This window comes from Balearica regulorum, chromosome W (assembly GCF_011004875.1).
Source record: "Balearica regulorum gibbericeps isolate bBalReg1 chromosome W, bBalReg1.pri, whole genome shotgun sequence".
NCBI classification, from domain to species: Eukaryota; Metazoa; Chordata; class Aves; order Gruiformes; family Gruidae; genus Balearica; species Balearica regulorum.
In genome coordinates, this window is record NC_046219.1 from 19,523,669 (window position 1) to 19,549,239 (window position 25,571).

General features: G+C 46.4%; 1 long non-coding RNA gene across 1 annotated transcript in view; it reads right to left on the reverse strand.

The window, feature by feature from the left end:
- Positions 1-25,571, reverse strand: part of LOC142599235 (uncharacterized) — a 911,312-nt gene that overhangs the window by 491,653 nt on the left and 394,088 nt on the right. The window lies entirely within an intron of this gene.

Here is a 25,571-nt window from a genome sequence, read left to right on the forward strand (position 1 = left end):
ACACAAATATATGGGATTTAAAAATCAGAGTAAGTATGGATGTGGCACAACTAAGACCTGTGTTTAAAAACTAATTAATTGTTTCATTTTAATTCACAACTTGTCTTGTTCACATCAATGAGACTACTCATGCTGAAAGCTTCGATGTGATTTGCAAAAGCAAGGTCTAACTGAATCCACAATTTCCGCAACGAAGGCTTGGTCTTCAATATTAATTTTTAATACCCATGGACCTTATTTTTTTAATAAGAAGCATGAATACTGACATGATCTCCTTTTAAAAAAATCAAGTGAAGTACTTAAATATTTCTTCTCTTCCAAGTAAAAGCAATCTTACTCCTTTTCTCCCAGTTATTTCTGGATTTTTTTTTATTAACTTCCTTACCTTTTTTCTCCCCTTCCTCCCTTGCTTTCCCCCTGCCAAACTGTAGATTTAACTCTGATGGCTCTTTTTCTTGTAAACATTGCACACTTTCTTTTGCATTTGATATATATGTCTTTGAGGGATGTCAGGTTTTCTTTCATTGCCACTTCTGTTTCACCCATTTCCTATCTTGTAGACAGCCAGCAATCTCATCACTGGACATCTTAGGCTGGTCATCTGAAAAACCTTCTGAAGTTAGCACATGGTTTTAAAAGGAAAGACATCTACTTTATATGTGGTAAGCATGATTTTGTACTTAAACTGTACAAAGTGCCTCAAATACATAAAAGGGAGTGGATTTGTTTCTCCAAATACTTTGGTGGTTTTGACTTACAACTCCACAGCCTTTTTGCCTAAGAATTTTCTAATTGTTCCAGTCTTTTTGGGGTATAGCAAAGACTGCAGATTTTTACTAGCTTAGGTTATGGTGTTGTTTAGTTTTTGATAGTGACTTCTGCATTCTGGATACTGTTGGCTCACACTGTACCTCAGGGTTAAGATAACAGGGAACAGATTGACTTGTAGTAATCATGAACGTGGCTTGCAAACAAATTATCTGGATAACTACTAAAAGATCTGGTCAATGGGATGAATACTGTACACTGTACACATTTGGCTGGGTTTCCTAGTAGCTAAAGAAATAAGCAAAAACTCACACAATGTACTCCCTTGTATGAGTTTAATGTTAAATACAATGCCTGAGCTATTATTCATAAAGACGAAAAACCTCCTCTGGCTCCTGTCAGTTTGCACAACTGTTTTACCAGACGAGAAACAGCCATAAAAGATGGCTTAGAAACAGCTGAAAAGCCAAAATCCTTTTCTTAGCCATAGAGGCACTGGAGAGGAAACTGTGGGAAAGTGACTAAAGACGACATCCGTATGGAGTCTGAAAGTTAGGCTGTTGTATGCAAGCTTGGGATGCTTTTGGTAAGAGTTGCATATGCTCATTAATTATTGTAAATGTCACTTGCTTTTATGTTTAGTTCCTTAAGATTAAAGAGTGGTTTGGTTTAAGAAGACTGACTGCACGTTGCATTAACCCCTGATCCCAGTCTTCTGAAGGGAACGAATGCAGGCACCCAAATCTAATTACATCTGTGGGGTTAAACACAGTTGTGCAGCAATAGCTGAGCAAATGCTAAATGAGTTTGCTTGGGTACAGGAAACAGTGTAGTTTTGTCACCGAAATTCGGGAATGAAAGAAAACTCCTTAACACCAATTTAGCATTAAGAAGCAGGCATTTCCTTTTATTGCAGCGCTGGGTGTCAGGAGGATAGTCCCTCTAATCAGGCACCCCTAACGCTGGTTCTCTTGTCATATTTATACACAAATGTTACAAAGATTACAAAGTGGTATGCTCCCTGTTACAATAATTGGTTCATATTTCTTCGCCTAGTATGCAAACTAGAACGCATGCTCAGTTCCTTTCTCCGCCTCTATCTTTTGAGTAGGTGGTATCGTTTGGGTAGGGGGCTTATGGGTCAGTGGGAGCTGGTGGAAGTGCTCACCAAGCCACTTGTCATCATTTATCAGCAGTCCTGGCTAACCAGGGAGGTCCCAGTTGACTAGAGGTTAGCCAATGTGACATCCATCTACAAGAAGGGCTGGAAGGAAGTTCTGGGGAACTACAGGCCTGTCAGTCTGACCTTGGTGCCAGGGAAGGTTATGGAGCAGATCATCCTGAGTGCCATCACGTGGCATGTACAGGACAACCAGGTGATCAGGCCCAGTCAGCATGGGTTCATGAAAGGCAGGTCCTGCTTGACTAACCTGATCTCCTATGACAAGGTGACCCACTTGGTGGCTGGTCACAAGTAGTGTTCCCCAGGGCTCAGTATTGGGGCCAGTTGTCTTTAATATCTTTATCAATGATCTGGACGAGGGGATCAAGTGCACCCTCAGTAAGTTAGTACACAACACCAAGTTGTGCAGGATTGTTGATCTCCTTGAGGGTAGGAAGGCTCTACAGAGGGATCTGGACAGGCTGGATCGATGGCCAGAGGTCAGTTGTATAAGGTGCAACAAGGCTAAGTGTCGGGTCCTGCACTTGGGTCACAACAACCCCATGCAACACTACAGGTTTAGGTAAGAGTGACTGGAAAGCTGCCTGGTAGAAAAGGACCTGAGGGTCTTGGTCGATAGCCAGCTGAATATGAGCCAGCAGTGTGCCCAGGTGGCCAAGAAGACCAACAGTATTCTGGCTTGCATCAGGAATAGTGTGGCCAGCAGGACTAGGGAAGTGATGGTCCCCCTGTACTCGGCTCTGGTGAGGCCGCACCTTGAATACTGTGTTCACTTTTGGGTTCCTCACTACAAGAAAGACATTGAGGTGCTTGAGAATGTCCAAAGAAGGGCAATGAAGCTGGTGAAGGGTCTAGAAAATGTCTTATGAGGAGCAGCTGAGGGAACTGGGGTTGTTTAGCCTGGAGAAGAGGAGGCTGAGGGGAGACCTTATCGCTCTCTACAACTACCTGAAAGGAGGTTGTAGCAAGGTGGGTGTTGGTCTCTTCTCCCAAGTAACAAGCAGTAAGACCAGAGGAAATGGCCTTAGGTTGTGCCAGGGCAGATTTAGATTGGATATTAGGAAAAATTTCTTCATCAAAAGGGTTGTTAAGCACTGGAACAGGCTGCCCAGGGAAGTGGTTGAGTCACCATCCCTGGAGGTATTTAGAAGACATTTAGATGTGGTGCTTAGGCACATGGTTTAGTGGTGGACTTGGTAGTGCTAGGTTAATGGTTGGATTTGATGATCCAACCAAAAGGATTATATGATTCTATGACGTAGCAGGAATGACCTGAACTGACGAAGAGTAAATTTTGCAAGGAACCGGGTGAGTGCAACCATGATCCAAATCAAGCCAGTGTTGGAGCCCAACAATTGAACATACTGCTGCTCCTGTCCTGAGCACCCATCTTGACAGATGAGACCCAAGTCATAGCCTATACTTATGAACAGCTTGAGGAGTGGAAGAAGCCCATGAAATGGGAGAGTAATATCTATCTGTTAAAGGACAGGGGCTTGTAGTTAATGCGAATGTATAAATCTGTATGTTGGGTATAAAGATAGTTTAATTACGTAGCATAAATTGTAAGTGTTGGTAAAAAGGGATTTCAGTAATGAGAATTAAATACAATGACATGGTGTCGTGGTTTAATCCCAGCCGGTAACTAAGCAGCCCCTCGCTCACCCCTTCCCCCCCAAGGGGATGGGGAGGAAAATGGAAAAAAAACCTCGTGGGTTGAGGTAAAGACAGTTTAATAGGATAACAAAGGAAAATAAATAAATAAATAATAATGACAACAACAACAACAATAATAATATAAAATAAATGATGCACAAATGCAATTGCTCACCACACGCAGAAGGAAAAAAAACTCCGATGTCCAGTCTGTTTCCGAGCAGTGATTCTGCCTCCCAGCTAGCTTTCCCAGTTATATAGGGAGCATGATGTTATATGGTAGGGAATATCCCTTTGGCCAGTCTGGGTCAGTTGTCCTGGTTATGCTTTCCCAGCTGCTTGTACACCTGGCAGGGTGTGAGAACCTGAAATGTCCTTGACTTATTGTAGACTCTACAATTACCTAGCAACAACTAAAAAAAATCAGTGTGTTATCAACATTATTCTCATACTAAATCCAAAACACAGTACTATACGAGCTGCTAGAAAGAAAATTAACTCTATCTCAGGTGAAACCTGGACAGATGGTTAGAAGATATATATATATTAAATTATGTAGGATTAAATTATGTAGGACCCGAGCATGACACAAATGGTATGAAATAAGGGGTGGAGATTTTATTGGGTCTGGCTGAGATGGAGTTAATTTTCCCCATAGCAGCCCTCATAGTGCTGTGCTGTGTATTGGTAGCTGCGTTAATAACACACCAGTGTTTTGACTACTGCTGAGCAGTGCTGGCACAGCATCAGGGCTGTCTCCCCAACATTTCCACCCCCCTCAGCAGTAGGCTGGGGGCGGGCAAGATCTTGGGAGGGGACACAGCCAGGACAGCTGACCCCAACTGACCAAAGGGATATTCCATACCATATGACATCTGCTCAGCAATAAGAAGCTGAGAGATAGGGGGAGGAACAGGGCGGGGGCATTTGTTGTTTTTTTTTACAATGTTTGTCTTCCGGAGTAACCACTACACGTACTGAAGCCCTACTTCCCAGGAAGTGGCCGGACATTGCCTGCTGGTGGGAAGTAGAGAATAATATTTTGCTTTTTGCTTTGCTTCCATGCGCGGCCTTTTGCTTTTGCTACATTAAACTGCCTTTATCTTGATCCACAAGTTGTTTTCCATCTTATTTTCTCCCCTCCCTGTCCTGCTGAGGAAGGGGTGATAAAGCAGCTTGATGGGCACCTGGCATCCAGCCAAGGTCAACCCACCACAGCTGGAGACCCACCTGAATGTTTCACATGGTACAGCATAGCCGTTGCTCAGCAAGCACCCTCTCTAAGAAGAAACCACTAACTCTTCTTCAATGTGAGAAAGAAAAGTTTGGCCCTTAATGGTTAAGGCTTAAGGTTTTCATTTTATGTACTTCACAAGAGAGCTTATGTCCTGGTTTTGGCTAGGATAGAGTTAATTTTCACAAGGAGCCAGGACAGGTGAGCCAAGCTGGCCAAGGGGCTATTCCATAGCATGTGATGTCATGCTCTCCATAAAAGGGGGCTAGTCAGGGAGGGGCGGGTTCAGCGTGGCTCCTGGACAGTCTGAGTGTGGGCTGAGTGTCTGGGCAGTTGTTGTGTCGGTAAATTGCCTTGTGTTATCACCCGTTGTGTATATTCTGTTATAAGTACTGTTGTTGTTGTTTCCCTCTCCCTTTGCTGTCCCAGTAAACTGTCCTTATCCCAACCCATGAGGCTATTGCCTTTGTCTTCTGATTCTCCTCCCCATCCCGCCGGGGGAGGGGTGAGCAAGCGGCCACGTGGTGCTCAGCTGCTGGCTGGGGCTGAACCACGACACCTTACTATCATAAACTTGCCACTCAGTACACCACTGTATACTAAGAATATTATAAAACATCTTTCTAAATCAAAATACATACAAGCAGAGAACATGAAACCCTTCTCTCAAAGGATGCCTTTTAAATGTCCTTAAAACGTCAAAAGGAAAGTGAAATTTGAGTATGCTCTAAGTAACAACCCACTTTCACCACTTTCTCTCAGCATAACTTTTATTTCTCAGGTCAGTTTGAATTTTCAAGATCCTGAGACTAGTTTCCAGTCAACAGTTTCCTTAAGCAAATGCTGACCCCAGTAAAAATTCAAGGCTATGGGATGTAAGGCCATTTTCCATCTCTGGTTGTAGAAGTGACAATGTTTTGTTTCAACATTTATAAACCAGTTTGTGTTACATCAGTTATGCCCTTAGGCTTTTTATTTTATTCATCTTGGAAAATGGAAACAATAGATAGGTTTCACTTCCTGGTTTCTTGCTGCAATATTTTGTTTAGAAAACAGTGCAAAGTAACTTTCAAATTCAATTGTTTTAATTACCTGATAAATAATATTTGTGTTAGATAATTTTTACTATATCAAGCCTTTTAAAATTGTCTTTTAAAAGACGACCAAAACAAAACATATACTAAAACCCTAAATTAAAGAGTATACTACAAGTAACCTGAAAATACATCTGATCCTCTGCTACTGGATGAACTGAACTATTCTACTCCACTGAAAATGATAGAAGTTGTCTTTTCCTTTAGTAGGAAGAGGCAAGGTAGTGAGGTGGGAAAGCATTTTTCTGAGCAGTCTTGCAGCCTGGGGACCATCTGGGAGCCTGGTCCTGCAGCCAGGCCCCGAAGCATGCACAGATGGCTGTAGGAGCATTGCCTGCACTGAAAGGTTCACTTGCAAAGAATACAACGCTTTAACCTGATGTAACCCGGTAAAGAAAAACAATCACCAAAGATATCAGAAGAACTGAGGAAAATAAATTAAAACAAAAATATAAAACCAAGACATCTTGCCAAGTCTAATAAAATTCAGCTAAAAGATAATAGGATCACCTAGCATATACTGTAAATACCATATTAAGTAAAAGGTAACTAAGAGTCAGGGAAACAAAAAGGACATGTGTTCAAGCTTTTACCTGTATTTCCTTTTGAAAACAGAAAAACACAACAAATGGTGAAATATAATAAAAAATATGTACATGCACAATCCAGTTTATAACCAAAAGCTCATAACCACCTCAAAATAATATTTAAACTACCCTTCAATAAAACATTTTTTTCCCTCAGAAGCTATGTTGACATTTCAGTTAATGTCTCAGTAGTTTAATTTGGTCAGTTGCAGGCAGTCTCACATCTGTCATGGGACTAAATATGGCTCTCATGCAAGAGAATAAGGTGCTGATGTGAAATTTGGCCTATTTGTTATTAAAAACATATTTTTTCCAGTTTTTTAAGATGAATTAACATTATATTTCATATGTTGATGCCTTTGCTGTGTTTCTGTTAAGTTTAAATATGGCAGAAATTCTACATATACACATAAATCAAAAAAAGAGAAATTGTGAAGCACCACAGGGCAGCACTCAGAGGAACAAGCCTCCAACAACTAGGATCACCTTTCTTATCACCTCCCTCGACACTTCCTTCTCAGTTTATGTTTGCGCAAAGGCAGATGATTTATTGATCCTCCTTGCAAAAGGAAAGGAAACAGTCTGCCACAGTATTGAACCACTGCACCTCACTGCCAGCAGGAAATGGAGTCATTACTGTAAAAAAAAGTACCTTTTGGAGCCTCCAACATAGGTGAAGGTAAAGGTGGAGTCTGAGTACCTGAAATCTGAAATACAAAGAGCTGCGTTATTACAACTTGTCTTTATTTTGGCTGAAATAGCCGAGGTTTTCCAGACCAACATTCTGCTACCGACATGGGGGCTGGGGGGGGGGGAGGGTCGGCATGAATCAGAGGAAATGCAGCAACTCCCCCCCCAGCCCCTCGCAACAAGTTCCCGGTGCTATGGCAACGGCAGGGATTTCCATTGTCAGAAACGGCAACAGGCAGACACAAGCCGGGCTGCTGCGACGACAAATCACTGCCGGCACCTCACCGTCCCCGCCAAGGAAGCGGCGAAACCCCGGGGTTTTTTTGCACGGAAGGGGGGACGTCCCTGACGCCAGGCGGGCGTGCGGGGATAAAGGCATGCACCGAGGGTGGCAGGAGCACGGCCGCCCGGAAAACAGCCGTGTAGCGCTCGCCGGAGTAAAAAGCACCAGGGCTGCACTAGGCTGGGCACTCGCCCCAGCAGCTGCGGGCTGCGCCAGGCAGCGGGGGGGCACGCACACTCGCACACACCCGCCCGGTTTTGCGTGTGGCCACTGCCACACTCCCTGACTCGGGATGCCCCTCCGCTTTCCCAGCCGGCGCCTGGTCTCATCTGTCCTCAAATGCCCTCGGAAGGAGAGGAGGAAGAGGAAGGGGATTGAGGGCAGGCACAAGCCGGCTCGGCGGCGGCCCCCGCTCCCGGGAACGGCGACGAAGGGCACAGACCGAGCCGCCGCGCCGCGGCGTGAGCGGGGTCTGCGACGGGCGGGCGGCGGCAGCAGTCTCCGCGCCGCCGACCTGGCGCCCAGGAGAGAAACTCACCTGCAAATAAGCAGTCCTTCTCCGCCTTGCACTTTTGGATCACAACGTCAATATCCTTCTGAATCCTCTCTTGTCTTGAACACATCCCCATGAAATAAATCCCAGTAGAAAAAAAAGGCAACCTTTATTTCCACCCCACCACCCTGCGCTGCCAGTTTCAGTCCGAAAGACGGACCCTAGGGTTGGCGAGCAGGAGTCTCCCTGCACCCCGAAGGGATCCGCTCGGCCGGCTGGAGGACAGAGGACGAAGGCGGCGGGAGCCGATGTTGCATGCCCAGATGTGCCCGCCCAGATGTACCACCGCTGCAGGCGAATGGCAATTTCCTCACAATAGATCCAGCGGAGGGTGGCGTCGGCGACACGGGATATCCCCCCCCCCCCCCCCCCGCCCCAGGTCTCTAGGTTTTTGGGGGTTGGTTGGCTGATTTGGTCTTTTTTTTTGGAAGGAAAAAAAAAAAGTAAGAGGGAGGGCAAGCCGACCCGACCGCTCACATCCCTGCCCCTCCCGCCAGCAGCGGCGATCGCCGCGCAGCAGCAGCGCGGAGAGCCGCCGGCGGCGGCCGCACCCGGTCCCTGGCAGCGCGGCGAGGACGGCGCTGCTGCAGCGACGTCGAGCCGCAGACCCTCCCCTCGCTCCTGGCCCGGCACGTACGGCCCGCGCCGGCTTCCCGAGCGGAGGCAGCGCGGGGGAAGAGGCGGATGCACAGACCGTGCGGGCAGCCTGTGAGGCGGAAGCTCGATGGCCCTGGCCCCGCTGCCGGCCCTCGCCTCCTTCCCCAGCCCCAGATGATAGAGGGAACTAACACTTAAGGGAAATAGCAGGACCATTAACTAGCTTAAGCCACATATCTAGTAATCTTAACCCTTACGTAAGATGTTTTAACAAGAACTAGCGTAAGGAAGGGTCAGATGACCCTTCATTCTGCTTGCATTTTTGCAACCAATCACAAGATAAGGAGGTAGTAAATCAGAATGGAATGAACACGGAGGATTCTCTGCTAATTAGGAACCGGTCTGAGTAAGTTTTATGGTGAAGGTGAAAAGTGCACAGTGAGGAAGACATACGGCCTTCATCCCCAAGACCCCGGCCCACGACCACCAAGAGGCACTGCGCGTGCGCAGCTGAGAGGAGTTAAAGGCGGAGACAATGGAAATGAACTCATTGTAATAAGACCGCCTTTCCACGGACAGATCATGAATATGTATAGGCGCTTTTTGAATATGTAACATTTGTTGTATAAAATTCAAAGGAATTGCCGCAAGGTGCGCACGATTTTGGTGGGATGACCCCCCGTGCTGCCCAGCGCTGAATAAACATACCTACTTTACAACTTTCCCAGTTGTGGAGTCTGATTTTCCGCACATCATTTTGGCGAGCCAGGCAGGAGACACTCTGCTCGGCTGCGGGATCGACTGCGGAGCGGACGCTCCTAGGCGCGCCCCGAGCACTTCTCTCGGAGGAGCCTCCACTTCCAGCCGCTCACGGCAGGAGTAGACAACAACCTCCTGAAGCTGCGGATAAACGGTATGTTTAACAAGGGGGCCAGTAAGTCGTAGGGGACGCCCACGCTTGGCCGGGGCCGCTGGTAAATCGCGCAGAGACGTCTGGCGTACAGCATAGTCCCCGTATGGGAGGAGGGTACCCTAAGGAAAGGGGGGATTCGCTGACCGATAGAGCGGCCGCTAGCGATCTTGGGAGTAGATCGAGTGAATCCGAGGTTATTGCTGCATCCCGGCATCGGGAGCCAGGACGGACCTGCTAATGACTGTATAAGAAGCAGGAGAAGGGTAAGCGAGCCTCAAAGTGTGCAGCTGCTGAAGGGATAACAACTAGAGCGTGAACTGTATGATTTATCTATGAAACGCCCGGGTATTTTATGTTAAAAGCACGAGTGTCTGTGTGTGTGTGTTTGAGAGACAGCGCCGCTGTGAAGCGAGTGGGAGTCCTGATTTGCGGTTCCGTGATTCCGCGAGGAACATGGCCAGAGACGGACAAAGTGTCTGAAACGTTTGTAAGATCTGTAAATGTTTTTGATATATGTAAGTTGGGCTGCTGCGGTGTTTAGTCAATCTCCTAAGTATCGGAGGCCTGGCTGATCATCAAAGTGGCAGGATGGAGAGAGTCACTCCTTCAGTGGTTTGGGCTCGAACCTTGGGAGTATTTAAATGAAGGAGGGAACTGGATAAGGAGGGGAGCGGAGCGGATTTTATTAAGAAGAGCGTATTTAACACCAATTGGACAGATAGTAGCCCTAAATTGGGAACAACCTGTCCCAGATACCTTTTTAAACCCTCATATTGATGGAGGGTGATTCCTTGTTTTGTGTGTGGGATTACTAACAAATTATGCGAAAATTGGCATTCGGCCTGGGTCTTGTTAGAGTGTTCATTTTGCAAGGAAAGGTGGTATTGTTTATCTGGAAGGCAGAAAGCTGAATGTCCTAAGTGCTTTCCCAAAATCCCCAGCTTTGTGATTGGGAAAGGACTTACCAAGAATCCAAAATAGGAAAGTTTGCGTGTAAAAAAAAACAAAAACAAAAACAAACTCACCCAAAAACCCAAAAGACCTAATCCCAGAAATTTGGGGGACGTTTGGGAAAAAGGATTGAAGAGAACTGTGGGGATTTGTAAGAGGAGGTTTGCGTGGAAATTAAAACGGGATAGAGAAGGTAGCAGGAAAGAGTTTGTGAAAAAGGAAAAAGAAATTATTAGGATGGGCAATACCCAGGGAGGCATTCTAAAAAGAGTCCCCTAGGCTGTGTACTTGCTCACTGGAAGGAAATTGCTGGGACTGGAGGCACAGAGAGCAGGAAGACCCTTATTAAGTACTGTAATCAGTGGTGGCCGCTGTACAAACTAGAAGATGGAGCCAAATGGCCATTGAATGGGTCAATTGATTATAACACTATCTTGCAATTAAGTGCTGTTTTTAAGAAGGGAAGGAAATGGGATGAAGTATCATATGCAGATATGTTTTTCACCCTCCGAAATCATCCGGAGTGGCAAAGGGGACTGTGGGATGGTGCCACCACAGGACCCTATGGTACTTGCCCTTGAAAGAGAGAGTAACAAGGAACTTAAAGGCAAGCTGAAGCGGTGCTGCTCGGCATGTAGTATTGGACAAAGATGTACAAACGCAAACAAAAACCGCCAGGCACTAGAACAAGATCTAACTGATTTGTTTAAGCCTCCCCCTCGATCGCAGGAGCAGGATGTGGACTCGGACGGAACCTCCACTCCCCCGACTAGCCCTGTATCCTCCCGTACTAGGCGGAAGCCCGGCCTGACGGTCCTGCAGGCACCTCTCCGGGAAGCAGTAGGACCTGATGGTGGGACAATGCTGATCAAGGTACCTTTTTCCACAATTGATTTAGAGGCATGGAAAAGGGTTGCTAAGGATTACAGGAACGATCCGGTGAGTGTGACCAAACATTTTCAGTTTATCGTAAAGCAACACAACCCCGATTGGAGATGACATACAATTATTGTTAGAATGTATGACCGAGACGGAAAAACAATTGATTTTAAAAACTGCAGGGGATCTGGCTGAGGACCATTATAAAGTCTCGGGAGGAGACGTTAAAGAATACCTCCCCCTTCAGGACCCAAAGTGGGATGCGAATAGGTCCACCCATATGGAGAAATTGCGGGCGTATCAGGGATGGATTTCAAAAGGAATGGAAAGAGCCATTCCCCAGACCATAAATTGGTCAGCACTATATGCAATTAAACAAGGGCCTTCCGAGTCACCATCCGAATTCCTGGATCGACTGAGGGACGTAATGCGCCGTAATACACCGCTGGACCCTGGGTCAGAGGTAGGAATACAACAACTAGTTTCTTTATTTTTGGGCCAGTCTACAGGGGATATTAGGCGAAAGCTTCAAAAGCTGCGTCCCACAGAGGGCAGGAACCTGGAAGTATTGTTGGATGAGGCATGGAGAGTGTTCAGCAATAGAGAGGAAGATTACAAACGGGGACAGAGAAGGGTAGTAGCGGTCATCAGGGAAGAAGAGAGAAAACCCAGACGAGGACCGCCTCGATTAGACAGGGATCAATGTGCGTTATGCAAAAGATTTGGTCACTGGAAGAATGAGTGTCCAGAAAGGCAAGGGAATAAGGGGAAGGGACGAAGCAATCAGAAAAGAGGGATAGTGGCCCATGTGAAGGAGGACTGACGGGGACCTGGGGAATCTACCCTAGCGGATCCACTGGTTATAATGAAGCTAGGGAAAGAACAAAAGAAGATAGAATTTCTGATCGACACAGGGGCAACGTATTCGGTTTTAAACCAAGCTTTGATGCCCCTGGGAAATGACTATATCATGGTAAAAGGGGCAACTGGCCAAAGTGAAAAGGCATATTTTTGTGAGCCTCTGAGATATAAACTGGGAAAACAATGGGGCATTCACAGATTTCTGTATATGCCCAAATCCCCGAAGGCACTTTTGGGAAGAGATTTATTGGAACAATTGGGTGCAATAATTAAATTTGAAAAGGGAGAGATTACTCTGGAGGTAAATGATCAACAGTATATCCAAATAATGAGTTTATCACTAGCTAGTGTTCCCACAGAAGGAAAAATCCGGGAGGAGATCACGAACCAGGTATACCCTGGGGTATGGGCCACTGATGTACCCGGAAGAGCAAAGAATGCCCCACCTGTTGAGGTCAGGCTCAAAGAAGGAAGGCAGCCGGTAAGAATTAAACAATATCCCCTGAGGAAGGAGGACAAGGAAGGAATCCGGCCAGTGATAGAAAATTTTCTACAACTAGGATTACTAAAGGAATGTGAGTCCGACTTTAACACTCCCATATTACCTGTCCGTAAGCCCGACGGATCATACCGGGTAGTCCAGGACTTACGGGCTGTAAATAAGATAACTGAAGACCTCTACCCGGTAGTGGCGAATCCATACACCTTGTTAACTGTGCTGACCCCTGAGCTAACCTGGTTTACCGTTTTAGACCTGAAGGATGCCTTCTTTTGCCTCCCTCTCCATAAAGCCAGCCAGAAAATATTTGCATTCGAATGGGAAAATCCTAAAAGCGGTCGTAAAACTCAGCTTACTTGGACGGTGTTACCACAAGGGTTCAAAAATAGCCCTACTATATTTGGTAATCAACTTGCAAAAGATCTTGAGTCTTGGGAAGCCCCGCCTGAGGAAGGGAAACTGTTGCAATATGTGGATGACATCCTGATTGCCACCAAGACAAAGGACACTTGTATGGCCTGGACGGTGAGTCTGCTAAATTTTTTGGGGCTCCAGGGATACCGGGTATCCAAGAAAAAGGCCCAAGTAATGCAGCGCAAAGTGATTTATCTGGGCTATGAAATTAGTGCTGGACAAAGGACTTTGGGACAGGCCCGAAAAGAGACAATATGTCAAACCCCGAGACCACAAACAGTGAAAGAGTTACGAACTTTCCTGGGGATGACTGGGTGGTGCCGACTATGGATCTATAATTACGGACTGCTTGTTAAACCCTTGTATGCACTAACAACCACTGAGCAGAAACCCCTTAAATGGAGCAAAGAGACCATACAGGCCTTTGAGCTGCTAAAGAAGGCCCTGATGTCGGCCCCAGCCTTAGGACTCCCAGATGTGAGTAAACCATTTTTCCTTTTTTCCCATGAGAAGCAGGGGATTGCCCTAGGAATATTAGCACAAGATTTGGGCCCGTACCGACGAGCAGTTGCCTACTTTTCCAAACAATTGGATGCAACTGCAAAGGGCTGGCCTGGATGCTTGCGAGCGGTCGCGGCTGTAGTACTAAACATCCAGGAAGCCCGAAAATTCACCCTGGGCCAGAAAATGACTGTGTTAGTGTCCCATACAGTATCTGCAGTACTGGAAGCGAAAGGTGGACACTGGCTTTCCCCACAAAGATTCTTGAAATATCAGGCTATAATGGTAGAACAAGATGATGTGGAGATTGTAGTCACTAACATTGTCAATCCAGCCTCTTTCCTCAGTGGAAACACAGGAGAACCAGTGCATCATGACTGTCTGGAGACCATCGAGGCAACATATTCGAGCCGCTCGGACCTGAGAGACAGTCCTATGGAAAACACGGAAAACTGGTTCACGGATGGAAGCAGCTATGTCCTAAGCGGTAAAAGACATGCTGGATATGCCATTACCACCAGCCAGGAAGTAATAGAGTCAGGGCCCTTGCCCATGAATACCTCTGCGCAGAAGGCAGAAATAATTGCTCTGACCCGCGCCTTGGAATTGGCCCGAGGCAAAGCTGTAAATATCTATACAGACTCAAAATATGCCTTTGGAGTTGTGCATGCGCATGGAGCAATCTGGAAGGAGAGAGGATTATTGAACTCACAAGGCAAAAACATCAAGCATGCGGAGGAGATCCTGAAGCTGTTGGAGGCAGTCCAACTCCCTGAGAAAGTGGCAATCATGCACATTAAGGCGCACCAGAAAGTGAACTCGGAGTTGGAAAGAGGAAATGAGCTGGCGGACAGAGAGGCAAAACAGGTAGCCAAAACAAAGGTAAAAACAGAAGGGGCTTTGGTCCCTGACGGGCGAATCTCCCTAGAAGGTAAGCCAAAATATACTAAGGAAGATCAGAAGCTTATCATCGACCTAGAAGGGTCGTATAATAACGAGGGGTGGGCTCTCACCCCACAAGGGAAACTAATCATTCCCTCTTATCTAACATGGTCTCTGATAAGGGAAGAACACAGGAAGAGGCATTGGGGGGCAGAAGCTCTATATAAACACCTGATTAGAGAGATTGTAGCTAGGAATCTATACACCACCGTGAGGCAAGTAACTCAACAGTGCGATATTTGCCTCCAGACTAATCCTAAGAATACCCCCAAACCAGAAATGGGCCAAATTGGGAAAGGCAACGGGCCTGGACAACAATGGCAGATTGATTTCTCAGAACTCCCAAGAAAAGGGGGGTATCGATATTTATTGGTATTAACTGATACCTTTTCAGGTTGGCCAGAGGCATTTCCTACCAGGACAGCCAAGGCTCGGGAGGTAACCAGAACATTAATACAAGAAATAATACCACGCTTTGGGGTTCCGGCAACCATATCTTCTGACAGAGGACCACATTTCATCTCAAAAGTAGTACAACAAATTAGCTGCCATTTGGGTATAGATTGGCAGCTTCATACCCCATATCGCCCTCAGTCGAGTGGCCAAGTAGAAAAAATGAACCACTTAATTAAACAGCAGATTGTGAAATTGGGACAGGAAACTAACTTGGCCTGGCCTCAGTCTCTTCCTTTGGCTCTTTTGCGCATACGAACCAGGCCAAGAGCAAAGGAGGGGCTGAGCCCTTTTGAAATTTTGTATGGACGACCCTATGGAATACAGAAAGGGATGTCCGCACAAGCAGGGGAGGAAATTATGTCTTCATACATGGTGGCATTAGGCAAACAACTCAGCAGAATTGAAAAACATGTGGTTGGGACTCGAAGCAGGGGTTTGGATGGACCTGTACATAACATAAAACCTGGAGATTATGTATATGTGAAGTCTCTTACAGAAAAGACCCTGGAACCACAATGGGAAGGACCGTTCCAGGTACTCCTCACATCCTTCACAGCAATAAAGATTAAGGAACAGAATGCCTGGATTCACCACTCCCGTGTGAAGAAGGCACCTAAATCTCCATGGAGAGTCACGCAAGTACAGCAAGGAAAGCTTACCTTGTCACGACACTGACTGTAAGCCTAATAGGGGGACTTGAGGCATGGGAGAATAATGCCTTTTTGCAGCTACATGACAAAATTGCTAATGCCATGAACTGGTCTGATTGCTGGATTTGCTCACGATTGCCCACAAACGTAGGACAGGGCCACCCGGTGGTCGCCACCAGTTTTCCCAACTCTTCGGAGATAGCCAAGGCCTTTAGTAATATATCCCTCACAGAATACATGGAGATACCAAAAAGGAATCTCGAGTGGCAGATAGATTTAAGCACACTCTGGAACGAGACCACGGAAGTACCTTGTGTCCAGAGGTGCTACCTGGAAAACACCACAAAGAGTACGGGAGGGAATAGCACAGATAAAAAATGTGGAAGTACAAGTTTTGTTGGGGCTTACCCTAATTGCACAAGTTATATCAAGTATGGAGGTGCAAATATGTGGAATAGCAACCAGACTCGAAGACACGTCAGCAGTACCCCCAAAGGCTGGCCCACCCCTGTGGGTCAGGGATGGTACTGGATCTGTGGGAAGTGGGGGTACAAAGTATTGCCCTTAGGGTGGAAAGGTCAATGCGCTATAGGGACTATAGTTCCTAACATTACTATTGTACAAAACTTAACTAGTTCAGGCACGCTCGGTTTATTACGAACTTATATGAAACCCGTGGCCCATCAAACCCGGGGAAAACGGAACCCTTTAGTAGAAAGACCAACCAGCTTTCATAGCTTTGCGAGGTGGTTTATCCCATGGTTGGGGGTTAGTGAATTAGAAAAGGCCTTAGTCAACATTCCGGCTACAATGGAAATTATTAATAATGCTACAGCTGATGCGCTCACAGCTCTACAAAAAGAAATCTCTTCTCTAGAACAGGTGACACTCCAAAACAGGCTGGGGCTGGATTTGCTTTTTGCTAAAGAAGGAGGTTTATGTACGGTTATTGGTGAACATTGCTGTACCTATGTCAACCAAGACAAAAGGATTGAAAAGGATTTATCTCAAATTTGGGAAAAAACCAAAATCTTGCATGAAGTGGCCCAAGATAACACATCTTGGGGGTTTAGTGACTTAGTGGAAAGATTAACATCCTGGTTACCGAATTTGACATGGTTGAAACAATTGTTTGTTATGACAATTATGGTTATAATCCTGTTTATAGCTCTGTGTGTAGTAGTTCGATGTGCTTTAGGGTGTTGTCAAAACACGGGGAATTCTTACAGCGAATGGAAGAAATATCAGCTAAGGCAAAGGTTAGAATCAAATAAGTATTTTGAGAAAATATTAGATAAAGAGTCATTGTATTAGCTATAGTAAACGAATTTACTAACCTTTTTGAAAAGGGGGGATTGATAGAGGGAACTAACACTTAAGGGAAATAGCAGGACCATTAACTAGCTTAAGCCACATATCTAGTAATCTTAACCCTTACGTAAGATGTTTTAACAAGAACTAGCGTAAGGAAGGGTCAAGATGACCCTTCATTCTGCTTGCATTTTTGCAACCAATCACAAGATAAGGAGGTAGTAAATCAGAATGGAATGAACACGGAGGATTCTCTGCTAATTAGGAACCGGTCTGAGTAAGTTTTATGGTGAAGGTGAAAAGTGCACAGTGAGGAAGACATACGGCCTTCATCCCCAAGACCCCGGCCCACGACCACCAAGAGGCACTGCGCGTGCGCAGCTGAGAGGAGTTAAAGGCGGAGACAATGGAAATGAACTCATTGTAATAAGACCGCCTTTCCACGGACAGATCATGAATATGTATAGGCGCTTTTTGAATATGTAACATTTTGTTGTATAAAATTCAAAGGGAATTGCTGCAAGGTGCGCACGATTTTGGTGGGATGACCCCCCGTGCTGCCCAGCGCTGAATAAACATACCTACTTTACAACTTTCCCAGTTGTGGAGTCTGATTTTCCGCACATCACAGACATAGGCTTTTTCCTCCTCCCGAGAAGCGAAGAAATGCAAATGGCAAGTGATTTAGGCGGCAGGGCAGCTCCTAGGCCGGCACCGGGAGGAAGCGGGCAGCGCCGTGCTGCGCAAGGCCGGCGGCGGCGGGGCACGGGGGAGGGGGGCACTTCCCGGACGGGCAGGGCCCCGCGGGGCCCAGCAGCGGGGCCGCTCGCCCTTTGTCCCGGGGGGGACACCGTCTGGCTCCCAGCGGGGCAGACGCTGCGGGCGGCCCCCTGCGGCTCTCCCCACCGCAGCTCCCCTTCCGCCTGCGTCCGTGCCCTCGGCAAGCCACGCCGGCTCCACCGCGGGCAGAGCTCCTCTGCCTGGCCCTTCCCCGGGTAGGAAAACCGGGCAGCCCCCTTACCAGACTGCCATCATCCCTGCCTGCCTCCGCGTCCATCCTATCGATGGGGAGGGGTGCTCACTGAAACAATAAAAAGAGAATTAATATGTTTATAATCCCACTCTAACCACCGTGATTTTTAATCAATACTATTCCACTCTTACAGCATAAAGCACAATGCTACCCTTCTAGTAAGCTTCCTCAAAATGACACAGTCATTTCTAAATGACACTGTGGCATTAAAGTCTGAAAACATAAATGTCACCGAAACCCGGGAATAAACCTCATAACACCAATGTAGTGTTAAAAGGCAGGCATTCTTTATTGCAGCGCTGGATGCACGGGGGATAGCTCCACCCAACGTGCATGCCAGGTGATCACCAACACACAGCTTATGTAGGATAAAAACATACATATTCATCATCTTTCTCAGAAAAGGCAGTCCTATGATAATCATTTCTTGGAATCCATTTCCATATTCTCCTCCCCGTCACGCATGCTCAGTGATTTGAGTCGGTGGTCCTCAGTGGTCTCTGGTGGTCGTCAGTGGTCTTGCACCCGTGTCCGCTGGGTGACCCTCTTCATGCAGGCATGTGCAGTACCCTTGCTGTGCATGCACCTGTCCATAACGACTTCATAAGATTAATATCTCCAAACCTATTGTTCAGTTTGGTAGGGACTGTGCATGGAACATAGCAGCATTGTACCTTGCCATGGTCAGTTAGCTTCATTACCTATTACCTTGGTTACAAACTAATTATCTCAACCTGATTCTATAGTTTCTGTTTCACGGCCCCTATCCCACGGTTACATTTCCCCCCTTTGGAAGTTTTGAAATAATAACTTTTCAATACTTCCACCCATATTCTCCTATCCTAGACACATTACAGATGTTCTTAAACTTGTAACCATAGCATCTACACCCCAATGTGTCTGCTCATGTTTCTCTTTTGCAAGTTCTAACATAACTTGTGGAGTTACTATTACCTGGTTTTCTCGTGTTACCCACCATCCTTCCATATTCTGAGATGCCTTTAAGTGCTCTGCCAACTGTTCATCTAGTTTGCTGCATCTTGCTTTTAAATTTGGAATTTTCATCTGTTTTACTGGTACTAGTGCAAGGATACCTTGTTCTGCAGCCTCCTTTGCAGTTTTATCCGCCAACCGATTACCTACATTTACAGCCGTCTGACCAAATTGATGAGCCTTGCAATGCATTACGGCCACTTCCTTTGGTTTTTGCACATCTTGCAGGAGTTGAAGAACTTCCTCCTTATGCCTTATCGGTGATCCTTGGGCTGATAACAGTCCTCTTTCTTTCCAGATGGCTCCATGAGCATGGATCACACCAAATGCATATTTGGAATCAGTCCATATGTTTACCCTTTTCCCTTCTGCCATCCGTAAAGCCTGCTTTAGCGCCACCAATTCTGCTTTCTGCGCTGATGTATTTGCAGGTAGCGTCCCTGACTCCAATATCTTGTCGGTGGTAACAACAGCATACCCAGCCATTCGCCTTCCTTCTTGCACAAAACTGCTTCCATCCGTAAACAGTTCCAGATCAGGATCCTTCAAAGGTTTGTCCTTCAGGTCCGGTCTGCTGGAATAAACTTGTTCAATGGTTAGCAGGCAATCATGTTCCAATTTCTCAGTAGGATTTTCTGTTGACAGGAACATTGCTGGATTTACAATTGCTGTGTTTTTTTAATTCCACATCATCTTGTTCCAATAGGACAAGCTGGTATTTCAACATTCTGCTAGGGGATAGCCAGTGACCCCCCTTTTGTTCTAAGACAGTTATTACCATATGTGGTACATATACCACTATCTTTTGGCCCATAGTCAATTTTCGAGCTTCCTGAATCAGCAGCACCGTTGCTGCCACGGCACGCAAACATCCCGGCCATCCTTTACTCACAGTGTCAAGTTGTTTGGAGAAGTACCCCACCGGTCGCTTCCAGGATCCCAGCCATTGCACCAGCACTCCAAGGGCCAGATGTTGCCTTTCATGCACAAACAGCTCAAAAGGTTTGGTTAGATCAGGTAAACCCAATGCAGGGGCCATCATTAATGCCTTTTTGAGTTCTTTAAATGATTTGTGGCATTCAGGTGTCCAAGCCAAGTATTGGTCTTTGGATTCCTTCAGGGCTTCACATAGGGGTTTCACATACAGTCCATAATTTAGAATCCAGAGTCGACACCACCCAATTATTCCCAGAAAGGCTCTCAGTTCCTTTGGGCTGTTAGGTTCGGGGATCTGACAAATGGCTTCTTTTCTTTTGTTTCCCAATTGTCTCTGTCCTTGAGATATCTCAAATCCCAAATAAATCACTGCTTCTTTCCCTATCTGGGCCCTGTTTCTGGAAACTCTGTATCCTCCTTGGCCCAGGAAATTCAATAAACTGATAGTCATTTCAAAACATGTTTCTTTGCTTTCTCCTGCTATCAGGATGTCATCCACATACTGTAATAGTATACCTTCTCCTTGATTCTGTTTCTTCCACATTTCTAACTCTTTTGCCAATTGATTTCCAAATAGTGTGGGGCTATTTTTAAATCCTTGCGGAAGTACAGTCCACTTTAGTTGCATTTTTCGTCCTGTAGCAGGACTTTCCCATTCAAAAGCAAATATGCTTTGGCTTTTTTTATCCAGAGATATGCAAAAGAAGGCATCCTTTAAATCCGGTACAGTAAACCATTTATGTTCCTCTTTCAAAGATGTCAGTAAAGTGTATGGATTGGCCACTACTGGGTGTATATCTTGAACTATTTGATTTACGGCCCTCAGATCCTAACTAATCGATATTCCTTGCCTCCTGATTTCCTTACCGGTAATATAGGGGTATTATATTCTGATTCACATTCTACTAACAGCCCATATTCTAAAAATTTTGTGATTAATCCCTCTAATCCCTTTTGAGCCTCCCACTTGATAGGATACTGTTTTTGTCTTACTGGCTTGGCCCCCCAGGTTTTAAGGTCACCTTTACCGGTTCTGCCAGTTTGGATCGTCCTGGAACTTCACTTGTCCATACCAAAGGGGTTACTGCATTGTCCACCACCTCTGAAATCTGTTCCTCCTTGGAGGAATCCTGTAACATAAACACTCTCGCCTCTATGGCTTTTGATTCTGGTATTAGTAATCTGATTTCTCCATCTTTAAAAGTTATTTGTGCATCTAATTTGCTTAATAAATCTCATCCCAATAAAGGCAATGGACATTCGGGCATGTACAAAAATTGATGTGTTACCCACTGTTTTCCCAGCTTAAATTTTAACGGTTTCAAGAAAGGCCAGTTCTCTTTTTGCCCTGTCACACCAACAACGTCTGCTGATGTATAGCTGAGTTTTGCTTTACATGTTTATTATTCTCAGCAAGATTGCCAGAATTTTCCCATCCCTTTGCATTTGTCTGACTTCTTTTTCTTTTTCTCTGTTGTTATACACAGTCCAGGCTACTTCAAGCATTTTACCTAAGTCTCTGGACTCGGCCCCTTCCAGTTTCTGGAGTTTTTTCTAGGGCTGATTGTCCCATAAATACAGAGGCCAATTGTATAGCTTCTTCTGTGGTGGTTTTTGTTTGTTTGCTTGTGGTTTTTTTTGTGTGGGTTTTTTTTTCTCTGGGTCCAAATTAGTATATTTTCTAGCAGTCACCTTCAGTCTTTCCATAAAGGCTGAAGGGGACTCATTTAATTCTTGTCTCACTTCATAAAGTTTAGACCAGTTAATTGCTTTTGGCATTGCATGTCTAACACCAAACAAAATCCACTTCTGATATCTAGTCAACATCCCCCTGGGTCCCAGTTGATTAGGGTCCCACTCAGGATTTGTGGATGGAAAATTCCAGTCCACTGTCCCCTCTATAATCCCATTAGCATGAGCTCCTTCCACTTGTTTTCTGGCCGTATTTAATACCATTTTCTTTTCAGTATCTTCCTACAAAGCATCCAATATTACTTGCAAATCCTCCCAATCGGGGTTTTGGGTTCTGATTATTGTTTCAACTACTTTGGCAACCCTTTCGGGATCATCCCGATAAGTGCCTGCAGTTTCTTTCCATGCTCTTAAATCAGTTATTGAGAAGGGAACTTTTACCATTACCGGACCCTCATTGCCAACCGCCTGTCGAAGAGGGGCCTGGAGGGGAGTTAATCCATCTCCTCCCCCTCTTCCCCTTGTCCTCCCAGCAACCGGGCTGAATCCTTCTGCCTCCCCTTCCACAGGAGGGGTGGAAGCATTGTTAGCCTCCAGATTTTGATCCCCTTGATCATTTCCTAGCCTTCTACGAGGTGCAACCAATAATTCAACATCATCTTCTTCAAATTCACATTTAAAACACCGTTTACCGATATCACAAGCTGACCAACCTTTTTTCAAATTTTTATCAGGTTCCTGCCCCTTTAATGCCATTACTGCAGAACTAGATGAAACCAATTCACATTGCCTTTGCCATTCCGGATGATTTCACAGTGTGAAAAACAAATTCACATAGGCCATTTCATTCCATTTACCTTCCCTCTTACAAAATAGCATCAACTGCAAAATTGTGTTATACTGCAATGTCCCATTTTCCGGCCACTTTTCCCCACTCTCTCAAGTATACAGTGGCCACCAGTGATTACAATATTCAACCAATTGTTTCCGAGTCAAAGGATCAATTTTTCCCAGATCTTTCCAATGTTCCAAAATACATCCCAGTGGTGTTTTTCGTGGGATTGGTTTCTTACTCGGAAAAGTACCCATCTCCCAGGGACTCAGTGGTTGTGATTGTGCACTATCATCACAAGCACTTAGTCAGAGGGACCCCAACCCGTGTTAGAGCTCCCTCAGGGATTTCCCCTGTCACTGGAAATCCCAGGGATTTCTCCTGCCACCAGAAATCCCAACCTTGGAGGCTTCCCCTCCCCTGTGGGCCCTGCTCCACAGGCTTTCGCCTAGCAGAGACTTTTACCTGAGACGTCTCCCTAGCCCAACTCTGAGCAGCTTTCATCGCGCCTTACGAGCAGGCCTCCCGTGCTCTTGGTGTGGGCCTGTCCCAATGTGGGCCTGTCCCGGTGCGGGCCTGTCCCAGTGCGGGCCTGTCCCGTCGCGGTGGTGAGAGCCACGGGGCTCCTTGAATAAGGCCTTCAACTCGTGCAAATATTCAGATCAAATAAGAATGCCTTTACATCTCCCAGGGGTCTTGCTCAGAGCTCTTCGGTCCGGGGATCGGAGGTTCTCCCCGAGAACTCCCCGGTGCCGGCTGGAGGTCCTGCGATCCCACGGATCCGTCGAGGTTCAAAAGCAGAGTCCCATCTGGGTCGCCAAAAACTGTCACCGAAACCCGGGAATAAACCTCATAACACCAATGTAGTGTGTGGTGGGTTGACCCTGGCTGAGGGCCAGGTGCCCACCAGAGCCGCTCTATCACTCCCCTCTTTCATTAGACAGGGGAGAAAAGGTACAATGAAAGAAAACTTACGGGTCGAGATAAGGACAGGGAGAGATCATTCTCTAATTATCATCACGAGCAAAACAGACGGAACTTAGAGAGGGAATTCATCTTATTTATTACTAAGCAAAACAGAGTAGAGGAATGAGAAATAAAATCAAATCTTAAAAACACCTCCCCCCACCCCTCCCATCTTCCCGGGCTCAACTTCACTCCCGGCTTCAACCTCCGCCCCCCCCAGCGGCACAGGGGGATGGGGAGTGGGGGTTACGGTCAGTTCATCACACGGTGTTTCTGCCGCTTCTTCATCCTCAGGGGGAGGACTCATCGTTCCCCCGCTCCAGCGTGGGGTCCCTCTCACGGGAGACAGTCCTTCACGACCTTCTCCAACGTGAGTCTCCTCCACGGGGTGCAGACCTTCAGGAGCAAACTGCTCCAGCGTGGTTCCCCCACGGGGTCACAAGTCCTGTCAGCAAACCTGCTCTGGCGTGGGCTCCTCTCTCCACGGATCCACAGGTCCTGCCAGGAGCTTGCTCCAGCGCGGGCTTCCCACGGGGTCACAGCCTCCTTCAGGTGTCTCCACCTGCTCCGGCGTGGGGTCCTCCACAGGCTGCAGGTGGAATCTCTACACCCCCTCATCCTCCCTCCATGGGCTGCTGCAGGGGGACAGCCTGCTTCACCATGGTCTTCACCACGGGCTGCAGGGGAATCTTGCTCCGGCGCCTGGAGCACCTCCTCCCTCTCCTTCTGCACTGACCTTGGTGTCTGCAGATGTTCTTACATCTTCTCACTCCTCTCTCTGGCTGCAAAAGCTCTCTAACTGTTTTTCTCTTTCTTAAATATGTTATCACAGAGGCGCTGATTGGCTTGGCCTTGGCCAGGGGCGGGTCTGTCTTGGAGCCGGCTGGCATTGGCTCTATCAGACACAGGGGAAGCTTCTAGCAGCTTCTAGCAGAAGCCACCCCGTAGCCCCCCCGCTACCAAAACCTTGCCACGCAAAACCAACACAAGTGTTAAAAGGCAGGCATTCTTTATTGCTGCGCTGGATGCACGGGGGATAGCTCCACCCAACGTGCATGCCAGGTGATCACCAACACACAGCTTATGTAGGATAAAAACATACATATTCATCATCTTTCTCAGAAAAGGCAGTCCTATGATAATCATTTCTTGGAATCCATTTCCATATTCTCCTCCCCGTCACGCATGCTCAGTGATTTGAGTCGGTGGTCCTCAGGGGTCTCTGGTGGTCGTCAGTGGTCTTGCACCCGTGTCCGCTGGGTGACCCTCTTCTTGTGGGCATGCGCAGTACCCTTGCTGTGGATGCACCTGTCCATAACGACTTCATAAGATTAATATCTCCAAGCCTATTGTTCAGTTTGGTAGAGACTGTACATGGAACATAGCAGCATTGTACCTTGCCATGGTCAGTTAGCTTCATTACCTATTACCTTGGTTACAAACTAATTATCTCAACCTGATTCTATAGTTTCTGTTTCATGGCCCCTGTCCTACGGTTACATAAACACTAAGTTGTGAGAGATGTAGGAGCAACACTTAGTTGTTCCCACCAACAGAGAAGTGACACAAAGCATAAAAAAATGTTTGGCTTTAAACTTTAGTATAATTTTCACCAGAACTCTATTATTAGCAGCTACAATCTAATATTCCGATGTAAGATAATATTAAAGTAAATGTTCTGAGTTTATAGTTAATTTTCTTTAAGCCTGTTCCGGTTTTAGACAGATTTCAAGGCAGCTGTCTTCTACACCATTGCTTTTAGTTGTCCTTCCAAGTAGTGGAACTCTTGGAATCCACTCTATCTAGCCACAATCCTTAGCCAAAGCAGTCCATAAAAGCCATAGCTTTTTAAAAAAGCATGCCAGTTTGTGTTGGGTTTGCATGGCAAGGTTTTGGTAGCAAGGGGGGTCTACAGGGGTGGCTTCTGTGAGAAGCTGCTAGAAGCTTCCCCTGTGTCTGATTGATAGAGCCAATGTCAGCCAGCTCCAAGACGGACCCACCACTGGCCAAGGCCAAGCCAATCAGCACCTCTGTGATAACATATTTAAGAAGGAGAAAGACAGCTAGAGAGAGCTTTTGCAGCTGGAGAGAGGAGTG